Source organism: Neofelis nebulosa, chromosome 5, assembly GCF_028018385.1.
Source record: "Neofelis nebulosa isolate mNeoNeb1 chromosome 5, mNeoNeb1.pri, whole genome shotgun sequence".
NCBI lineage: Eukaryota > Metazoa > Chordata > Mammalia > Carnivora > Felidae > Neofelis > Neofelis nebulosa.
Genome location: NC_080786.1, coordinates 28,945,311 through 28,967,873, shown reverse-complemented (window position 1 = coordinate 28,967,873; position 22,563 = coordinate 28,945,311). Strand labels below are relative to the sequence as shown.

At 37.4% G+C, this 22,563-nt stretch overlaps 1 long non-coding RNA gene across 1 annotated transcript in view; it reads left to right on the top strand.

Annotated features, from left to right (window-relative positions):
* Nucleotides 1–2,328: 2,328 nt before the first annotated feature.
* Nucleotides 2,329–22,563, top strand: part of LOC131511847 (uncharacterized) — a 40,186-nt gene continuing 19,951 nt past the window's right edge. Inside the window, exon 1 of the long non-coding RNA XR_009261773.1 lies at nucleotides 2,329–2,568. This is a non-coding gene — a long non-coding RNA (uncharacterized LOC131511847). The remainder of the gene's footprint in view (nucleotides 2,569–22,563) is intronic.

The following is a 22,563-nucleotide window of genomic DNA, read 5'->3' as shown; positions in this document are numbered from 1 at the left end:
TTTTCTCCACTTTTAAGATTATTTTCTGAGAAAGTTTATATTTACCCAATGTCATAGGATTAGTAAGTGATAAAACCAAGATTTGAACCCAGAACCCATGTTCTTAACCTATATACTCTCTACCATGTTCTTAACCTATATACTCTATATAAAAATTTAATGTCTGTTGGTCTGTTGGTCATTCTAATACATGATAAGCACTTAATTAAATGCCTCTCCCCACCACTATGTACCAGCTTGTACCTTGGACGATAACTGGTTTGACCATGGCTTTGAGATCCTCATTTTCAAATGTGCATATTAATAATCATAATGACTCCTCTACCCAACTAACAGAGCCATTATGAAGGCCAAATGAGGTAATGTCTAAAACTGTGGATCACAGATGGCTCTATACTTGTTAGAACACATTATCACTATCACTTCAAAAGAAGCCTGAGTTTTGTGATTATGATAGAATCAGATCAATGAGTTCTGCTCATGAAATATGCACTCCAACTACACGGAAGTATTGTACTTTAGAGAAATGTTGTTCTTTGTCTGAGATGTTTGACCTTGACTTGGGACTAATATTTCAACATCTGACTGCTCATAAACTGGAACATAAACTGAAATACTTACTTGCAGAAATAAAAATAGAAAATTCCCATGATGGCAAGAATTTTTTTAAATCAAGGCTTTGGATTTTTTTTTCAGTTATACTACTGGAATTTCTCAACATTCAGTTATCTTTGTGAGTTTATGGACTAACATGAAAGCCTATTAGTTGGGTGAGAAGTATTTGTATCGCTCATTAGAAAATGTTTAGGAAACATTAGAAAATGTTTCTATACATATTCTCATAGCTGGAGGAAATTTGACCCAGTACTCAAAATTCCCAGTCTGTGCTTTTTAAGGAGTAAATAAACAGATGGACAAAGTTCTGACACACTGGCAAAACCTTTACATAATAGGCTTTTCAAATGCTCAGCCTAAATAGTTTTCTTCTCTTCATAGCATCTGCCCATAGATATGACAGAGTGTAAGACTCAAACAGGGAACCTCTCTGGTTATGGGTTACTTTCGTGACCACCAATCAGCAGCGTTTTGTCAGAAACTCCAGAAACTTTTCAGTCAAAACAATACAAGATAGAAAAAACAGAGCTACAATCAACTAAAATCTACTGACCTCTGATTATACACTGATCTCTGTACCCTATATTCTAAGGAGATTTAAAATTAAATAAATAAAAGTTTGCCCCCTCCTCTAGCAGCCACAATCTATGATCAAAACCACACATAGATGAAAAGCAATTTTAAATAATTATAAACAACATTTGAACAAAAATTAACAATATAAGAATGACCATGATTTTTAATATGTGAAGGGGACTCAAAATGAGGAAAAAGTATTAATGGAATGAGTCATCATGAAAGAGTTCATGGAGGTTGACTAGAGGTAGCTGTATCCATTTGAAACATCTTATTTCCTACCAGATAATTTATTATTTTCTTCAGCCATAGATATTGGATGATCTTTAATAGTATTTAACTGCTCTGTGACTCAGTTTCCTCATACAGCAAACAGAAAAACCATGCTCTTCATCTCTTATATAATTCCCAGTGATATTTGGAAAACACCAAGAAGTATCTCATTTTCTTATTGCAGGTATATTTGAGATAAAATGCAGATAAATTATATTATATGTCAAGGAAACTTATATCTATGATAATTAAAAGTTGACACAGTAAGCCAACTTATCTCTGCAGCCTAAACTTAAGGTAGATAAAAATAAAAATCTTATGACAAGGTAGATTCACACAGAATTGTGAATGAAGCTTACAGGTTTTTAAACATTTCAGTCAGCATTTTTAATGACCAGGAGTGGGATGTTGAGAAATAAATCAGTAAGGTGCTTTTGGCAAATGAATAAGTGTTTTTTGTCTTTCGTGGGGGATTTTTGAGAATTAAGTTTTTGAAAAATCAGGTCAAAATTAATTAACTCTATTGCCACCGAGAGCATCTGAACAATTTATTTTCCCTGTGTTAATTGGACACCAGAGATTTCTTTAGTCAATTCCTAAATAAAAGATGTACAAGGAATTCTTCCATCTAATTCAAACTCTGAGAACAGGCCCAGGAAATCTTTGTTAAATAAGTGAATCAGTAAATCAATCAATCATTAAAAATAGACATTTATATACTGAAAATGATCCTGCTCTTTTGGGAAGGAATGATCTGTAATTATTATTATATTTGTCAAGTATTTTTCTGCTCTAAAGTTGAAGTTACAGGATTCTAGAATTCACTTTGAGGTAGTTACCTGGCTGCCAAGTTATCAAACAGAACTATGTAAAGTAAGCAAGCTCAAGACCTATCAATATTCTTTGTTCTACCCATAAACTGAAAACTATAGAAATTCCTGACAAGAAACAGGAATTTACCATGGGTTTTAATAAGTTGTTCCAGCTAAAACAGAACGAGACAAAAAGTTTGTGCTAGAGGCAGCTGAGAAGCAAGCAGAACTGATAGACCCCTTGGAACAGGGCTCACCACTAAAGTCCCCTCAAAGAGGTTCATATTCACAGGTGAGTAGATAAATAGAACCACACCTAATAACCTGCTGGTGAGTATAGTTCCGACACAATGGAAAGAAATGGACTTGAGATGAAGAAACTACTTCCAGGAGTCACTTCCACCTGTAGCTCAAGGCAGAGGAAAGAAGATACTATGCTACCTGGCTGAGGCTCAAGATAGTTCTGTGTGGGGAGGAAGGCCTATTGTAACAGGCTTCACAGACCAGTGCAACTTCTTCGAGGAGGCCAGGGCCAGAGAATGCAGGTCTAGGGTCTAAACCCAAGGCAGGTTCCTACTAAAGTTTGTTAAGGGAATTAAAATGTGCCCCCGACATAGTGGTAGCCTATGGGAGGAAGCCCTGGGTAGACACCAATACCCAAAAGCTTACTTGAGAGCCCTTCTCAGCACCCTCAAATAAAGTTCAAACTCAGCATAACAAACACAAAAACCTCATGATCATTTCCTGAAAAACAGGTCTTTCACCTTTTATTGCTCCCTAATTCAGCAAGTGGCATGCCCATCTCTACAGTCTTCTAATTCAGAAAGCTAGGCCTCCCTCTCTCCCACCCTCCACATCCAAGTCTTCTTAAATATGGCCACTCCTCTCCATGTCCTCCATGATGTAGTTCAAGCCACTATCATTTTTATGTGTGTGCATTTATAAGTAGCCTTCTAAAGAATATCCCCTGAACCACTTTTGTCCCCTATAATCCATTCTCTACGCACAGCCAGAATGGGCATCTTTTCAAAATGCAACTCTGATCATGTCATACCACGTAGTCAAAACCCTCTAAAGGCTTCTCATTACTTTGGGGATAAAGAGGGAAACTCTTCAGGGCTCCTTGGTGGCTCAGTCAGTTAAGTGTCTGACTCTTGATTTCAGCTCAGGTCATGATCTCAGAGTTCATGGGATCAAGCCCCACATTGGGCTCTGCACTGACAGCATGAAGCCTGCTTGGGATTCTCTTTCTCCCTCTCTTTCTGCCCCTCCCCTGTTTGCACGCTCTCTTTCTCAAAATAAACTTTAAAAAATCTATTCAGGGCATCTGGGTGTCTCAGTCAGTTCAATGTCCAACTTCAGCTCAGGTCATGATCTCACAGCTAGTGGGTTGGAGCCCCATGTCAGGCTCTGTGCTGAGAGCTCACAGCCTGAAGCCTGCTTCAGATTCTGTGTCTCGCTCTCGCTCTCTGCCGCCCCTCCTCCGCTCACACTCTGTCTCTTTCTCTCAAAAATAAACAAACATTAAACAAATTTTTTTAAATCTGTTTAAAAAAAGAGGGAAACTCTTCAACACAGTCTATAAAGCCTGCAATGCTCTGGCTTCTGCCCACTTCTCCAGCCTTTTCTAGTTACACATTGTTCCTCAACAATTGAGCCACTGCTTCCTTCTCTCAAGCCTTTCACACTCACTAAATTCCATCTTACCAAAAGGCCTTTCCATCTTGGAATTCCATCTCATTCTTTCAGGCTTCAGCTCAAATGGCTTCTCCCCAAGAAAGCTTTCCTGACTTCCCTGGCCAGGTTAAGGCTCCCTTGTCTAGGTTCTCATTATATCAGGAGCCCTTCTCATGTAACTCTTCTCATGCCTACAATTTTACATTGACTCACACAGTTTGCTTTATTACTACTAGTATTCTCCCTAGACTCCAAATTCCCAGAGCATCCAGTGAGAGACTGTTTTTGTCACCACTGGACCTCAAGCTCCCAGCAAATAGCAAATAGGCCACGTATTGCTTAAAACCTAAATGAATAAATGGCACATAAATGGAAGCCAAAAAGACCCAGAGACCATCTGAGTATCTATCTTCCTGTTTCTGGTCTCCTTTATGTGTGACCAACAAAAATTCTAAAACAAAGCGTATTTTGTTACAACTTGCTCCCCTAGCCCAAAACCCCTTGATGAATGAAGATTTGACTGTAGGAAGGTGAGGTCCTTGTTAGAATTCCATCAAGAGACAAGGCTTTGGTCACTGCCAAGCTAGTATCTTTAAATCTTGTTGATAAAATAAAGAATTTTGCACCCCAATGTTTATAGCAGTACTACTGACAATAGCCAAAGTATGGAAAGAGCCCAAATGTCTATCAAAAGTTGAATGGATAAAGAAGATGTGATGTATACACACACACACACACACACACACACACACACACACACACACATATGCACACAGTGGAGTATTACTCAGCAATCAAAAAGAATGAAATCTTGCCAGGGTGCCTGGGCGGCTCAGTCAGTTGAGTGTCCGACTTTGGCTCAGGTCATAACCTCAGGGTTTGTGGGTTCGAGTCCCACATCAGGCTCTGTGATGACAGCTTAGAGCCTAGAGTCTGCTTCAGATTCTGTGTCTTCCCCTCTCTCTCTGCCCATCCCCCACTCACGGTGTGTGTCTCAAAAATGAATAAACGTTAATAAAATGTTTTTCATAAAAAAATGAATGCAATCTTGCCATTTGCAACAATGTGGATGGAACTAGAATGTATTATGCTAAGCAAAATTAGTTAGAGAAAGATAAATATATGACTTCACTCATGGAATTTAAGATACAAAACAGATGAACATAAGGGAAGGGAAGCAAAAATAACATAAAAACAGGGAGGGGTACAAAACATGAGAGACTCTTAAATACAGAGAACAAACCGAGGGTTGCTGGAGGGGTTGTGGCTGGCAGATGGGCTAAATGGGCAAAGGGCATTAAGGAGGACACTTGTTGTGATGAGCACTGTGTGTTATACATAAGGGATGAATCACTGGATTCTACTCCTGAAATCATTATTGCACTATATGATAACTAACTTGGATGTAAATTAAAAAAAAAAATTTTTTTACCTGTAATGTAAGTGCAACTTTAATGAAGGTCATTTTTGAAATGTGTAGAGTATAAAAATTGTTAAACCTAGGACAATGGAAAAATATTTTCATCATAATGTTTAATCAAGGTTCTTTTTTTTTTAAGTTATTTATTTTTGAGAAAGAGAGCACTAGTTGGGGAGGGGCAGAGAGAGGGAGACAGAGGATCCAAAGTGGGCTCAGCACACTCACAAACCATGAAATCATGACCTGAGCCAAACTGGATGCTTAACCAACTGAGGCAAACAGGTGCCCCTATTCATCAAGGTTCTGATTCAAGATGGTGACTTAGCCAGATCCTAAACTCACCTCTTCCCATTGACACCCCAAATTTACAGCTATCTACAGAAAAAAATTCCTCCAAAAAAACCCTCTAGAAACTGTGAATAACCCTTTCATATTGAGCAAATGAGATGAAAACCACATTGAAGCAGGTAGAAGCCGAGATACAATCGCCATAAACCCTGCCCCCACAACCCAAAGGGAACTCAAAACCTGAAGAGGAAAGGGTTTGTACCCCACATCAGGTTCCCCAACTTTAAAAATTTTTTTTTATTTTTACATTTATTTATTTTTGAGAGACAGAGAGAGAGGGAGACACAGAATCGGAAGCAGGCTCCAGGCTCCAAGCTGTCAGCACAGAGCCCAATGCAGGGCTCGAACCCACGAGAACTATGAGATCATGACCTGGGCCAAAGTCAGACGCTTAACCACCTGAGCCACCCGGGTGCCCCCAGGGACCCCAACTTTTAAGACTGACATCTGAAAGATGAGCCTCCAAACATCTGGCTTTGAAGACCAACAAGGCTTGTGTCCTTAAGACCCACAGGACTGTGGTGAACTGAGGAACGTCTCTTACAGAGCCCACATGCAGACTCACCCACCCCAAGGCTCCACACAGAAGCAGCCCTTTGAAAAGTGCCCAGACTTTATGTGAAAGATTCATTTCCTAACTTTAAAGCACTGGGCAGGGGCCTGATAGGATCAGGCCTCCAAGATCAGAGGCCAGTGGGCACTATCTTCATCTTCTCCTTCTGCCTTGCTAAAGCTAACAGGTACCATCTTTTTTTTTCCCTTTCTTTCAGGGGCCACCTTTATGCTCCATCTGGTGGACTGATACCATACGTCCTCTTCCTCTGCCTTGGTAAAGCCAAGGGTCATCAGCTTTTTTTTAAATTTCCTTTTCCCCTTCTTCTTTTTTTTCCTTTCCTCCCCACTCCCAATTTTTTAGGTAGATGCCATCTTTGCACTCTCCTTCTGCCACACTTCAGAGTGCCAGTATCTCCCAGATATACACAACTGGGTCCCTGGGGTTTACATCTGGTGACCCAGTTTTTGCAGCTGCCACACAAGGGCTATCCCTTGATTGCCTGGCTCTGGAGGACAGGGGGCTTGCACTTCTGGGCCCCATGGGGCTTATACTCATGGGTCACACAGAATTGTAACCAATGAGGAAGGCACTCATAAACAGCTACCCACCCAGGGCTGAGTAAGAGACAAGAGACTAAGGAGCTCAATTTTTCTGTGAAAGAAGCCAATTGGCTCATCATCATAGCTGCAGCATGAAGGGCAGCTTTTAATTAAACACACATCTAAGGGCTGACTCTAAACTTTTCCTGAGACTCTGAGGTCTCAGGTCACTTATAAAGCTAGTAGGAAGGTTAAAAGACAAAAGTACTAAAAATAACTATGATTGCAATAATTAGTTAAGAGATACACAAGATAAAAATGTATAAAATGTGACATCAGCATGGTGGAGGGAGTAAAAATGTTGAGCTTTAGAATGGATCAAACTTAAGTTGTTATCAACTGAAGATAGACTGTCTATAAATAAGTTGCTATATATGAGCCACTTGGTAACCACAAAGCAAAAACCTACAGTAAATACACAAAAGTTAAAGAGAAAGAAATAAAAGCATAACACTAAAGAAAATCATCAAACTATAAAAAGGAGTAAGAAAAAAAGAAAGGCACAGAGAGAAACTACAAAAATAGCTAGAAAACAATTAACAAAATGGCAGTAAGCATACACCTATCAATAATTACTTTAATGTAAATGGACTCCATTCTCCAATCTAAAGACATAAAGTGGCTGAAATGATTTTAAAAAAAGACCCATCTGTATGCTGCCTATAAGAGACTCACTTCAGATGTAAGGACACACAGACTGAAAGTAAAGTGATGGGGAAAGATATTACATGCAAAAGGAAACCAAAACAAAAGCTGGGGTAGCTATAATTACAGCAGACAAATAGATTTTGAAACAAAGAGTATAATAAGGAGACAAAGAATGGTATCACATAATAGTAAATGGGTCAATCCAGCATTTGTAAATATTGGTGCAACACCCATTAGAAACACCTAAATGCACAAAGGAAATATTAATAGAACTAAAGGGAGAAATAGCAATACAGTAGTAAGGGGCTTTAATACCCCATGCACATGAATGGATAGATCATACTGACAAAAGTCAATCAGAAATCATCAGCTTTTTTTTTTAATGTTTTTTTCTTTACTTTTGAGAGAGTACAAGCAGGGGAGAGGCAGAGAGAAGGAGACAGAGGATCCAAAGTGGGCTCTGTGCTGACAGAAGAGAGCCAATTCTGGGCTCAAATTCATGAACTGTGAGATCCATGACCTGAGCTGAAGTCCAATGCTTAACCAACTGAGCTGTTCAGGTGCCATGAAAACATCAGCTTTAAATGACACATTAGACCAGATGGACTTAACAAATATATACAGAACATTCCATCCAAAAACAGCAGAATGCACATTCTTCTCAAGTCCACATGGAACATTATCCAGAACAGATCCTATGTTAGGCTACAAAATAAATCTTAACAAATTTAAAAAGACTCACTTCAAGCATCTTTTCTGACAACATGGGTATGAAACTAGAAAACAATTTCCAGAAGAAAACAGGAAAATTCACAAATATGTGTGGACTAAACAACATGCTATTATCAAACAACCAGTGGGTCAATGAAGAAATCAAAAGTGAAAGCAAAGAATACCTTGAGACAAACAAGAAGGGAAATACAACATGCTAGACTTATGGGACACAAAAAAGCAGTTCTAGGAGGAAAGTTCATAGTGATCTGATGTACCTCAAGAAACAAGAAAAATCTCAAACAACCTAACTTTACACCTAAAATAACTAGAAAAAGAACAATGCCCAAAGTTAGTAGGAGGCAGGAAATAACAAAGACCAGGGCAAAAATAAATTAAATATATACTAAAAGGACAATAGAAAAGATCAATAAAATCAAGACCTGGTTTTTTGAAAAGATAAATTTACAAACCTTTAGCTAGACTCACCAAGAAATAGAGAGAGCTGAAATAAACAAAATCAGAAATTAAAGGGGAATTTCCAACTGATACCACAGCAATACAAAGGATCATAAGAGACTACTACAAACATTTATATGCCAACAAATTGGACAATCTAGAAGAAATGGGTAAATTCCTAGAGACATACAACCTTCCAAGACTGAACCACGATAAACAGAAAAGCAGAATAGATCAAACTAGTAAGGAGATAGTATCAGTAATTTAAAAATTCCCTACAAACCAAAGTCCAGAACCAGACAGCTTCACTGGTAAATTCTATCAAACATTCAAAGAATAATGAACACCAATCCTTTTCAAATTCTTTCAAAAAAGAGGAGAGAAAACTTCCAAACTCATTTTATGAGGCATTACCTTGACATCAAAATGAGACAAAGACACCACAAGAAAGGAAAATTACAGGCCAATATCTCTGGTGAGCACAGATGCAAAAATCTTCAAAAAAATATTAGCCAACTGAATTCAAGAAAACTTTAAAAGGATCATATGTCATAATCAAGTGGGATTTATTCCAGAGATGCAAGGATGGTTCAACATCCACAAATCAATCAATGTGATACACATAATAAACAACATGAAAGATAAAAAACATTATATAATCATCTCCATATAAGCAGAAAAAGCATCTGACAAAATTCAACATCCATTCTTTATAAAATATATCCATAAAGTGAGTATAAAGGGAACATACCTCAACATAATAAAGACCATATATGAAAGGCTCACAGCTAACATCTACTCAAAAGCTGGAAGTTTTACCTCTAAGATCAGAAACAAGATAAGTATGTCCATTCTTGTCAGTTTTATTCAACATAGTACTGGAAGTCCTAGCCAGAGCAATTAGGCAAGAAAAGGAAATAAAAGGCATCCAAATTGGAAAAGAAGTAAAAGTGTTACTATCTGCATATGACATGATACTATATATATAAAACCCTAAAGAATCCACCAAAAAACTAGTAGAACTAATAAATGAATTCAGTAAAGCTGCAAGATACAAATAAATATACAGAAATCTGTTGCATTTCTATACATTAATAACAAACTATCAGAAACAGAAATTAAGAAAGCAATCCCATTTAAAATGGTATCAGAAAGAATAAAAAACCTAAGAATAAATTTAACCAAGGAGGTGAAAGACCAGTAAACTGAAAACTATAAGACATGAATAAATCAAACTAAAATAAAGACATAAATGGAAAGATATCTCACGTCCATAGACTGGAATAATTAATATTGTCAATATGTCCATATGACCCAAAGCAAGCTACAGAATGAATGCAATTCTAATCAAAATTCCAATGGCATTTTTCACATTTTCACAATGGCAATTTCACAAATTCTAAAATATGTATGGAACCAACAAAATATCCTAAATATCCAAAGTAAAGTTGAGGAAAAAAGAGCAAATCCAGAAGAACAAAGGCATCACACTTCTTGATTTCAAACTATATTGCAAATCTATAGTAATCAAAACAGTATGGTATTGACATTAAAACATTCACATAGATCAATGAAACAGAATAAAGAACCCAGATATAAACTCATGCATACATGGTCAACTAATTTATGACAAAGGGCCAAGAATATGCAATGGAGAAAGGACAGTCTTTTTGATAAATAATGTGCATGTGAAGTGTCCGACTTCAACTCAGGTCATGATCTCACAGTTCTTGGGTTCGAGCCCCACGTCGGTCTCTGTGCTGACAGCTCAGAAGCCTGGACCCTGCTTCGATTCTGTGTCTCCCTCTCTCTCTGCCCCTCCTCTGCTCACACTCTGTCTCTCTCTCTCTCAAAAATAAATAAACATTAAAAAAAATTTTTTAACAAAAAGCTCCCAGAAAAAAATACGTGGTAAGCTCCTTGACATTGTTATTGGTGATGTTTTTTTTTTTATTTCACACCAGAAGCATAGGCAACAAAAACAAAAATAAACAAGTGGGACTTCATGAAACTGAAAAGTTTCTGCACAGCAAAGGAAATCATCAACAAACTGAAAAGGCAATCTACTGAATGAGAGATTATATTTGTGATCACATAACTGAATAGGGGTTAATAAAATATATAAAAATATTTTTTAAGGGGCGCCTGGGTGGCTCAGTCAGTTGAACGTCCGTCTTCGGCTCAGGTCATGATCTCACAGTTCGTGAGTTTGAGCCCTGTGTCGGGCTCTGTGCTGACAGCTTAGAGCCTGGAGCCTGCTTCGAATTCTGTGTCTCCCTCTCTCTCTGCTCCTCCCCCACTCATGCTCTGTCTCTCTCTCTCTCCTTCAAAAAGAAATAAAAACATTAAAAAAAAAACTCATATAACTCAATAGCAAAAAAACAATTTGATTAAAAAACAGGCAGAGGATCTGAATAGAAACTTTTCCAGAGAAGACATACATATGGCTAAGAGGTACATGAAGACATGCTCAACATCACTAATAATCTGGGAAATGCAAATCAAAACCACAACAAGATACCACCTTAAACCTGTTAGAATGGCTAGTATCAAAAAGACAAGAAATGACAGTGTCAGAGAATATGTGGAGAAAAGGGAACTCTTGTGCACTGTCTTTAGAAATGTAAATTGGTGGGGCACCTGGGTGGCTCAGTCAGTTAAGTGTCTGACTTCAGTGCAGGTCATAATCTCACAATTTGTAAGGTCAAGCCCCGTATTGGGCTCTGTGCTGATAGCTCAGACCCTAAGCCTGCTTTGGTTTCTGTGTCTCCCTGTCTCTCTGCCCCTCTCCCACTCATGCTCTGTCTCTCTCTCTCTCTCTCAGTCTCTCTGTCTCTCAAAAATGAATAAACATGTAAAAATTTTAAAAAAAGAAATGTAAATTGGTGCAGCCACTATGGAAAACAGCATGGATGTTCCTCAAAAAGTTAAAAATAGAACTGCTCAACGATCCAGCAATTGTACTACTAGGTATTTACCCAAAGAATACAAAAACACTAATTTAAAGGGATTCATGCAGCACGATATTTACAGCAGCATTATCTACAATAGTAGATAGAATTTAGAATCACGATAATAAGAATACTAGCTAGGGTCAAAAATAGATTAGAATCTCTTTCTGAGGAGATAAAAGAAGTAACAGCTAGTCAGGATGAAATAAAAAATGCTATAACTGAACTACAATCTCAAATGGATGACATGGCGGCATGGAGGGATGAGGCAGAGCAGCAAATCAGCAGTATACAGGATTAATTTATGGAGAATAATGAAGCAAAAAGAAAAAAAGAGGGAGATTAAGGCAAAAGAGCACAATTTAAGAATTAGAAAAATCAGTGACTCATTAAAAAGAACAACATCAGAATCATAGGGGGTCCCAGAAGACGAAGAGAGAGAAATAGGGGTAGAAGGGTTATGTGAACAAATCATAGTGGAAAACTTTCCTAACCTGGGAAAAGACACAGACATCAAAATCTAGGAAGCACAGAGGACTCCCATTAGATTCAACAAAATCAACCATCAACAAGGCATATCACAAAATACTCAGGCAATGAGAGAATCATGAAAGCAGCAAAAGAACAAAAGTCCTTAAGCTACAAGGGAAGACAGATCAGGTTTGCATCAGACCTATCCACAGAAACATGGCAGGCTGGAAAGGAGTGGCAGGATATATTCAATGTGCTGAATAGGAAAAATATGCAGCCAAGAATTCTTTATCCACCAAGGCTATCATTCAAAATAGAAGGAGAGATTAAAAGTTTCCCAGACAAAAAGATATTTGCAAATGACATATCGGACAAAGGGCTAGTATCCAAAATCTATAAAGAGCTCACCAAACTCCACACCCAAAAAACAAATAATCCAGTGAAGAAATGGGCAGAAAACATGAATAGACACTTCTCTAAAGACGACATTCAGATGGCCAACAGGCACGTGAAAAGATGCTCAACGTCGCTCCTCATCAGGGAAATACAAATCAAAACCACACTCAGATATCACCTCACGCCAGTCAGAGTGGCCAAAATGAACAAATCAGGAGACTATAGATGCTGGAGAGGATGTGGAGAAACGGGAGCCCTCTTGCACTGTTGGTGGGAATGCAAATTGGTGCAGCCACTCTGGAAAACAGTGTGGAGGTTCCTCAGAAAATTAAAAATAGACCTACCCTATGACCCAGCAGTAGCACTGCTAGGAATTTACCCAAGGGATACAGGAGTACTGATGCATAGGGGCACTTGTACCCCAATGTTTATAGCAGCACTCTCGACAATAGCCAAATTATGGAGAGAACCTAAATGTCCATCAACTGATGAATGGATAAAGAAATTGTGGTTTATATACACAATGGAGTACTACGTGGCAATGAGAAAGAATGAAATATGGCCCTTTGCAGCAACGTGGATGGAACTGGAGAGTGTGATGCTAAGTGAAATAAGCCATACAGAGAAAGAGAGATACCATATGTGTTCACTCTTATGTGGATCCTGAGAAACTTAACAGGAACCCATGGGGGAGGGGAAGGAGAAAAAAAAAAAGAGGTTAGAGTGGAGAGAGCCAAAGCATAAGAGACTCTTAAAAACTGAGAACAAACTGAGGGCTGATGGGGGGTGGGAGGGAGGGGAAGGTGGGTGATGGGTATTGAGGAGGGCACCTTTTGGGATGAGCACTGGGTATTGTATGGAAACCAAACTGACAATAAATTTCATGTATTTAAAAAAAAAAAGTTTCCCAGACCAAAAAAAAAAAAAAAATTAAAGGAGTTTGTGACCACTAAACTAGCCTTGCATGAAATTTTAAGGGGGACTCTCTGAGGGGAGAAAAGATGGGAAAAAAAGACCAAAAGCAACAAAGACTAGCAATGATGCTACCAGAAACTCCAATTCTACAATAAATTCTTATCTTTTGGTACTCACTCTAAACATCAATGGACTAAATGATCCAATCAAAAGACATAGGGTAACAGAATGGATAAGAAAACAAGATCCATCTATATGCTGTTATAAGAGACCCACTTTACACCTAAAGACACCTTCAGATTGAAAATAAGGGGATGGAGAATCATCTATCATGCTAATCATTGAGAAAAGAAAGCTGGAGTAGCCATACTTATATCAGATAATCTAGACATTAAAATAAAGACAAGAGATGAAGAAGGGCATTATATCATAATTAAGGGGTCTATCCACCAAGAAGACCTAACAATTGTAAACATTTACACTCCAAATGTAGCAGCACCCAAATATATAAATCAATTAATCACAAAGAAACTCATTGATAATAACATCATAATAGTAGGGGACTTCAACACCCCATTTACAACAGTGGACAATCATCTAAACAGAAAATCAACAAGGTAACAGTGGCTTTGAATGACACAATGGAGCAATGGCTTTGAATGACACGATGGAGCAGATGGACTTAACAGGTATATTCAGAACATTTCATCCTAAAGCAGCAGAATATGCATTCTTCTCCAGTGCACATGGAACGTTCTCCAGAATATCACATACTGGGACACAAATCAGACCTCAACAAGTACAAAAAGATGGAGATCTTACAGCGCATATTTTTAGACCACAACGCTATGAAACTTGAAATTAGCCACAAGAAAAAATTTGGAGAGGCAAATACTTGGAGACTAAAGAATACCTACTAAAGAATGAATGGCCTAACCCAGAAGTTAAAAAGGAAATTTAAAAATTCATGGAAGCCAATGAAAATGATAATACCACATCCCAAAACCTCTGGGACGCAGCAAAAGCAGTCATAAGAGGAAAGTATACAGCAATCCAGGCCTTCCTAAAGAAGGAAGAAAGGTCTCAGATACACAACCTAAACTTACACCTTAAAGAGCTGGAAAAAGAACAGCAAATAAAACCCAATACCAGCAGCAGACAGGAAATAATAACAATTAGAGCAGAAATCAATACTATTGAAACAAACAAACAAACAAAAAAACAGTAGAACAGATCAATGAAACCAGAAGCTGGTTCTTTGAAAGAATTAACAAAATTGATAAACCACTAGCCAGTTTGATCAAAAAGAAAAAGGAAAGGACACAAATAAATAAAATCAAGAGTGAAAAAGGAGAGATCACAACCAACACAGCAGAAATACAAACGGTAATAAGAGAATATTATGAGCAATTATATGCCAATAAATTGGGCTATCTGGAAGAAAAGGACAAATTCCTAGAAACATATAAACGACCAAAACTAAAACAGAAAGAAATAGAAAATTTGAACAGACTCATAACCCATAAAGAAATCGAATTAGTAATCAAAAATCTCCCCCAAACACAAGAGTCCAGGGCCAGATGGCTTTCCAGGGGAATTCTACCAAACATTTTAGGAAGAATTAACACCTATTAACTCTTTCTATGAAGCCAGCATACCTTGATTCCAAACCCAAAGACTCTACTAAAAAGGAAAACTATAGACCAATTTTCCTGATGAACATGGATGTAAAAATCCTCAACAAGGTATTAGCCAACTGGATCCAACAATACATTAAAAAAATTACTCACCACAACCAAGTGGGATTTATACCTGAGATGCAGGGCTGGTTCAATATCTGCAAAACAATCAATGTGATTCATCACATGAATAAAAGTAAGGACAAGAACCACATGATCCTCTCAATAGATGCAGAGAAAGCATTTGACAAAATACAGCATCCTTTCCTAATAAAAACTCTCAGGAAAGTAGGGATAGAAGGATTATGCCTCTATATCATAAAAGCCATATATGAACGACCCAACACTAATATCATTCTCAATGGGGAAAAACTGAGAGCTTTCCCCCTAAGGTCAGGAACAAGACAAAGATATCCACTCTTGCCACTGTTATTCAACATAGTATTGGAAGTCTTCGCCTCAGCAATCAGACAACACAAAGAAATAAAAAGGCATCCAAATCGGCCAGGAGGAGGTCAAACTTTCACTCTTCGCAGATGACATGATACTGTATATGGAAAACCCAAAACTTTCCATCAAAAAGCTGCTAGAACTGACCCATGAATTCAGCAAAGTCTCAGGTTATAAAATCAATGCACAGAAATCGGTTGCATTTCTATACACCAACAATAAAGCAACAGAAAGAAAAATCAAGGAATCGATCCCATTTTCAATTGCACCCAAACCCATAAAATACCTAGGAATAAATCTAACCAAAGAGATGAAAAATCTATACACTAAAAACTATAGAATTAAAATAATATATATATAATATATATAGAATTAAAATATAGAATATATATAGAATATATACAGACTATATAGAATATATAGAGAATATGTATATAGAATTATATATATAGAAATAAATAAATAAATAAATAAATAAATAAATAAATAAATAAATAAAGATAGATAGATGAATGGATAAAGAAAACGTGATATACACACACAGGAATATTATGCGGCTATAAAGACAAGAATGAAATCTTGCCATTTGCAACAACATGGATGCAACTTGAAGGCACTATGCTATGTGAAGTAAGTCAAAAAAAGACACACACTGTATGATCTTACTTCTATGCTAAACCTAAATACAAAACCAAGTTCATAGATACAGAGAACAGACTGGTGGTTGCCACAGGTAGGGTGTAGGAAATGGGTGATGGTTGTCAAATGGTACAAACTTCCAGTTTTAAAATGAATAAGTCATGAAGATATAATGTGCAGCATGGTAACTACACCAATAATGAAGAAGCAGAAAAAGAAATCAAGGAATTGATCCCATTCACAATTGCACCAAACCATAAAATACCTAGGAATAAACCTTATCAAAGAGGTAAAAGATCTGTACTCTGAACACTAGAGAAGACATATGAAAGGAATTGAAATGACACAAAGAAATGGAAAACCATTCTATCTATGCTCATGGATCAGAAGAACAAGTATTGTTAAAAATGTCTATACTACCAGAAGCAATCTACACATTCAATGCAATCCCTACCAAAATTACACCAGCATTTTTCACAGAGCTAAAACAAACAATCCTAAAATATGTATGGAACCACAAAAGACTCCAAACAGCCAAAGCAATCTTGAAAAAGAAGAGCAAAGCTGGAGGCATCACGATTCCAGACTTTAAGCTACATTGCAAAGCTATAGTCATCAAGATAGTAGGCACTGGCACAAAACACACTCAGATCAATGGAATAGAATAGAAAATCCAGAAATAGACCGACAACTATGGTCAACTAGTCTTTGACCAAGCAGGAAAGAATATCCAAAGGGAAAAAAACAGTCTCTTCAACAAATGGTGTTGGTAAACTGGACAGCAACATGGAAAGAATGAATCTGGACCACTTTCTTACACTACACACAAAAATAAACTCAAAATAGATGAAAAACCTGAATGTGAGATAGGAAACCATCAAAATCATACAGAACACAGGCAGCAACCTCAGCCATAGCAACTTCTTACTAGACATGGCTCTGGAGGCAAGGGAAACAAAAGCAAAAATGAACTATGGGGACTTCATCAAGACAAAAAGCTTCTGCACAACAAAACTAAAAGGGAATGTCTGGAATGGGAGAAGGTATTTGCAAATGACATATCTGATAAGGGGTTAGTATCCAAAATCTATAAAGAACTTATCAAACTCAACACACAAAAAAAACAAAAAATAGAGTCAAGACCCAGGAGACATGAATAGACATTTTCCAAAGAAGACATACAGATAGCTAACAGACACACGAAAAGATGTTCAACATCATTCATCATCAGGAAAATGCAAATCAAAACTACAATGAGATATCATCTCACACCTGTTAGAATGACTAAAATTAACACAAGAAACAACAGATGTTAGCAAGGATGAATAGAAAGGGGAACTCTCTTACACTGTTGGTGGGAATGCAACCTGGGCAACCACTCTGGAGAACTCTTTTCCTCAAAAAGATAAAAATAGGGGTGCCTGGGTGGAGCATCTGACTTGATTTCAACTTAGGTCATAATCCTCCGCACTGAGCATGGAACCTGCTTGAGATTCACACTCTCTCTCCCTCTGCCCCTCTCTCCCATTCACACACAGACAAACACACACACACACACACACACACATACACACACACACACACACACTCTCTCTCTCTCTCTAATATAAATTTTTTTAATGTTTAAAAATGTTAAAAATAGAACTACCCAGCAATTGTACTACTAGGCATTACCCAAAGGATACAAAAGTACTGATTCAAATGGGCACATGCACCCCAATGTTTATAGCAGCATTATCAACAATTATCAAATTATGGAAGGAGCCCAAATGTCCATCAACTGATGAATGTATAAAGAAGATGTGGGGTGTGTGTGTGTGTGTATGTGTGTGTATCTATATCTATATCTATACCTATACCTATATCTATATCTATATCTATCTATATATAATGGAATATTAGTATAAAAAATAATGAAATGTTACCATTTGTAATGACGTGGATCGAGCTAGAGTGTATTATGCTCTCTATATATGTAGCATAATACAAAATAAGTCAGCCAGAGAAAAATACTATATGATTTCATTCATATGTGGAATTTAAGAAGCAAAACAGATGAACATAGGGGAAAGAAAAAGAGAGAGAGAGAAACCATAAAAGAGACTCTTAACTATAGAGAATGAACAAACAGAGGGTTGCTGGAAGGTTGGTGGGTGGGGGGATGGGCTACCTGGGTGATGGGCATTAAGGAGGGCACGTGGTGGGATGAGCACTGGGTGTTATATGTAACTGATGAATCACTAAATTCTAGCCCTGAAATTAATATCACATTATATGTTAACTCACTCAAATTTAAATAAAAACTGAAACAAACAACAAATAAAAACTGTATTTATTACATATTTGAAAGTTCCTAAGAGAATAAATCTTAAAATTTTTCAACACAAGAAAAAAATCTGTAACTAGACTTGTTGTAGTGATCATGTCACAAAATATGCACATTTTGAATCATTACATTGTATCTGAAACTACATCTGAAACTAATATAATGTTATATAGGTCAATTATACCACAATAAAAGGAATTAAAAAAAATTTTTTTTAACATTTATTTATTTTTAAGACAGAGACAGAGCTTGAGGGGGGGGAGCGGCAGAGAGAGAGAGGAAGACACAGAATCCAAAGCAGGCTCCAGGCTCTGAGCTGTCAGCACAGAGCTTGACACGGGGCTCGAGCTCACAGACCACGAGATCATGACCTGAGCCGAAGTTGGCTGCTTACCTGACTGAGCCACCCAGGCGCCCCTAAAAGGAATATTTTTTAAATGGTGTTTATCATTTGAGGCTAGACATTTTTTAAAAAGGTATTTTTGAAGACCTTACTAATGCGATAATATAGAAGAATCGTTTTAGAAAAGAGAATTTTTATTCTTTTTTAAGATTTTATTCTTAATCTCTATACCCAAAGTGGGGCTTGAACTTACAACCCCAAGATCAAGAGTCACATGCTCCACCACCTAAGCTAGCCAGGCACTACAGAAAAATAATTTTTAAATTCAATGTAATATCTATACATATTTTCTGTTGGAGAAGAAACTCTCCTTCAAAGGTTTCCATATTAAGAACTCATTAAAAATAGAACAGGTATGGAGTCATATATTCTAGCTGCTTTAGTTGACCTCTATTCATGTTTTGGAGCAGGGTTTTTTTTATTTAAAAAAAACTTTTATTTATATCTGAGAGAGAGAGAGAGCACAAACAGGGGAGGAACAGAGGGAGAGGGAGACAGAATCCAAAGCAGGCTTCAGGCTCCCAGCTGTCAGCACAAAGCCCAATGTGGGGCTCAAACTCATGAGCCATGAGATAATGATGTGAGCCAAAGTTGGATGCTTAACAGACTGAGCCACCCAGGTGCCCCCAAACCAAGATTTTTAATAGAAGTTCTCACATTGTTATTTTCAAGCAATCCACACTAAATATTCATAATATGCTTCCATACTACTGTAATTCTAAAGACAATGTTTGTTCAGTGGAGTCTGTTCCTTAAGTGTTTTTAGAAATTCCAAAAGGTTTTGTTTTAAAGCACCAAACCTAAGGAAAAATAGACAAACAAGCTTTTGTAGGCAAAACACACATGCACTCAAGTACCCAGTACACCCAGTACAACTTTGTGAGGCCGACTATATTTCTGTTAGTATTTTATCATCCCTTTTATAACTGAAAAAATTCTAAAGCTTAATAGGGTTAAACAAATTGCTCAATATCATACATATCCATTAAGGGTAATAATACTAACCTTGGTTAAATAAAACATTAGTCTTAAATGGGACAATTACTACAGGAAAAAACTAAACTGTTGATTATTGATTGAATTTAACGTGAGTTGAGGGTTTGGCTTTACCATACCCACATATGCATGGTGACCTAAAACACAGACTCAAAGAAGGAAATAACTGTAGAACAAATGAGATGTTGGCTAACATATCATCTTTTCTATCCCAAATAAAGATTTCTATTATATGTGTGTGTATGTATATATGTATATGTATATGTATATGTATATGTATATGTATATATATATATATATATATATATATATATATATATATATATAATTAAAAAGCTCAAAAAAGTAATCCTGTAGAAAATATCAATTAATAGTTTGCTGTGAATAAATGTTTGACTTGGTCTGTGATTAATGTTCTAGAAATGATTAGAGCTAGATCCAATGGAGTGGTCTTTCCTGGTTGCTGTATTTCAAGGAGCACAAATCTCCTTCAGCATGAAATCTCCTTCAATATGAACTTCAACATGAATAGACATAATCATCAGGAAACTGGGTGACAGTCACTACTCTGAATAATCATTGTCATCCTGCTTGTGTTTCTATTTCTCACTGGAGTTTTAGTTAAATTCTTAAGCAGTTTCATGTTTGGATATTTTGTCTTTTCTTGTTTAACAAGAAGCTCCATTCAGAGGCAAAAATTGCAAAGTAATTACCATGTAGCGGTCACATTATTTCAATATTTGTCAGGGACCATCTTTATCCCCACAGAGCATATGTGTCCTCATTCCACCCTACGGCTCTATGCCAGCAAGACCCTTGATGCTGCTCTCGACACAGTCAACACCAATCTTTCCTTTAAGCATCATAGAGCATATTGCCAAAAACTAATTCTGCAGCACCGACTCTACCGACCTAAGTGAGACACATGTCAACTTAATACCAAAGCTTGTTAGAATAGGAGCAGCATTTCTTCACTCTAATCATTAGTTAAGCAATCCCACTTCTGATTTTATAATTCCTTTTGGGAGTTGTGTTGCATACTTCAAAATCTCCTGAGCGCTGTTGGAATATTTCTTTTTGACCTAGAAAGGGGAAACTATAATAGATTCCCTGCTGAGTTAAATCCCCAAAAAAAGAACTGTTTGGTAAATGTAGTTATTTAACAACATCTCTATTTCCATTTTCATTAAGAAAAATGTGACAAAATGAAAACACCAAGTTTTACCTTTGCCCAGTGCTTCTACAGATGGAACTCTTTCTTAGCATAGGTTTAGAGAGCTCTGAACCTGGCACCAGAAACCGAATTCTAGAGGTCCAGCACTCTACCATCAGCCCTTGCAACCTGCTAAGAAGCTCAATACTCTTCCTCCACAGCCAAGCTTATTCACTTCTGAAATGGGCTTACACTTAAAAAGCCTACACCAAATCATTGGTACAGTCACTGCTTCAAGTTTTCAAAACACACACAAGAGACACTTAATTCAGTAAAACAGAATAAGTGACTCCAAGTATTGGAACTGAAGTTTATTCTGGGAACATCTAATTAAAATACTTTAATGTTCTGTAGAAGAGTGTGACAGGAAAAAACGGGCAACTTTGCTGAGCTGGGCCCACCAAGTTAAATATATTGACTGTACATCAAAAATCCCATCTTCAAAAAAACAGTTGGGCCCCTGGGTGGCTCAGTTGGTTAAGTGTCTGACTCTTGGTTTTGGCTCAGGTCATGATCTCATGGTTTGTAAGATCGAGTTGGTTCAGCACTGAAGGCACAGACTCTGCTTGGGATTCTCTCTCACTCTGCCCCTCCCCGCCCCCTCTCAAAATAAATATATAAACATTTTTAAAATCCTGTATTCAAGGGGCACCTGGGTGGCTCAGTCAGTTAAGCATCCAACTCTTGATTTCATTTCAGGTCAGGTTCTCTCCTCAGTTCATAGATTTGAGCCCCACCTGAGGCTCTGTGCTGACAGCAGGGAACCTGCTTCAGATTCTCTCTCTCCCTTTGTCTCTGCCTGTCCTCTGCTAGGGCAATAAACAAACAAACCAAACAAACAAACAAACTTTAAAAAATCCTGTATTGCGGCTCCTGGGTGTCTCAGTCGGTTGAGCGTCTGACTTCAGCTCAGGTCATGATCTCATAGTTCTGTGAGCTCGGGCCTCAAAACAGGCTCTGTGCTGACAGCTTGGAGCCTGGAGCCTGCTTCGGATTCTGTGTCTCCTGCTCTCTCTGCCCCTAACCTACTCACATTCTGTCTCTGTCTCGCTCAAAAATAAATAGACATTTAAAAAAATCCTGTATTCAATATCTTACTTTCTGATTAATTTTCAGAAATATTCTCAAAAAGCTTCAGACTCCCTTGTCTTCCAGGATGTCCATATAGATACTCATGTGCACATGAAATATGTTTGCAAGGGAAGTAACTAAATTAATAGCATCTAGTTGGGTCCGTTTTTTACTGATAACTACTGGAACTACATTTTGTCCAAACAACAGTCCATCTAACTTAAAATAAATCTAGATAATAACAAGCTTTCCGCATAGCCTACAGAAAGGAGTTCATTCTGCAAAGGTCAGGGGATCAGTTCCATTTGTCATGCTCTGCAGTAGTTAACAAGAGTGTAGATAGCATGTTTATCACTGTA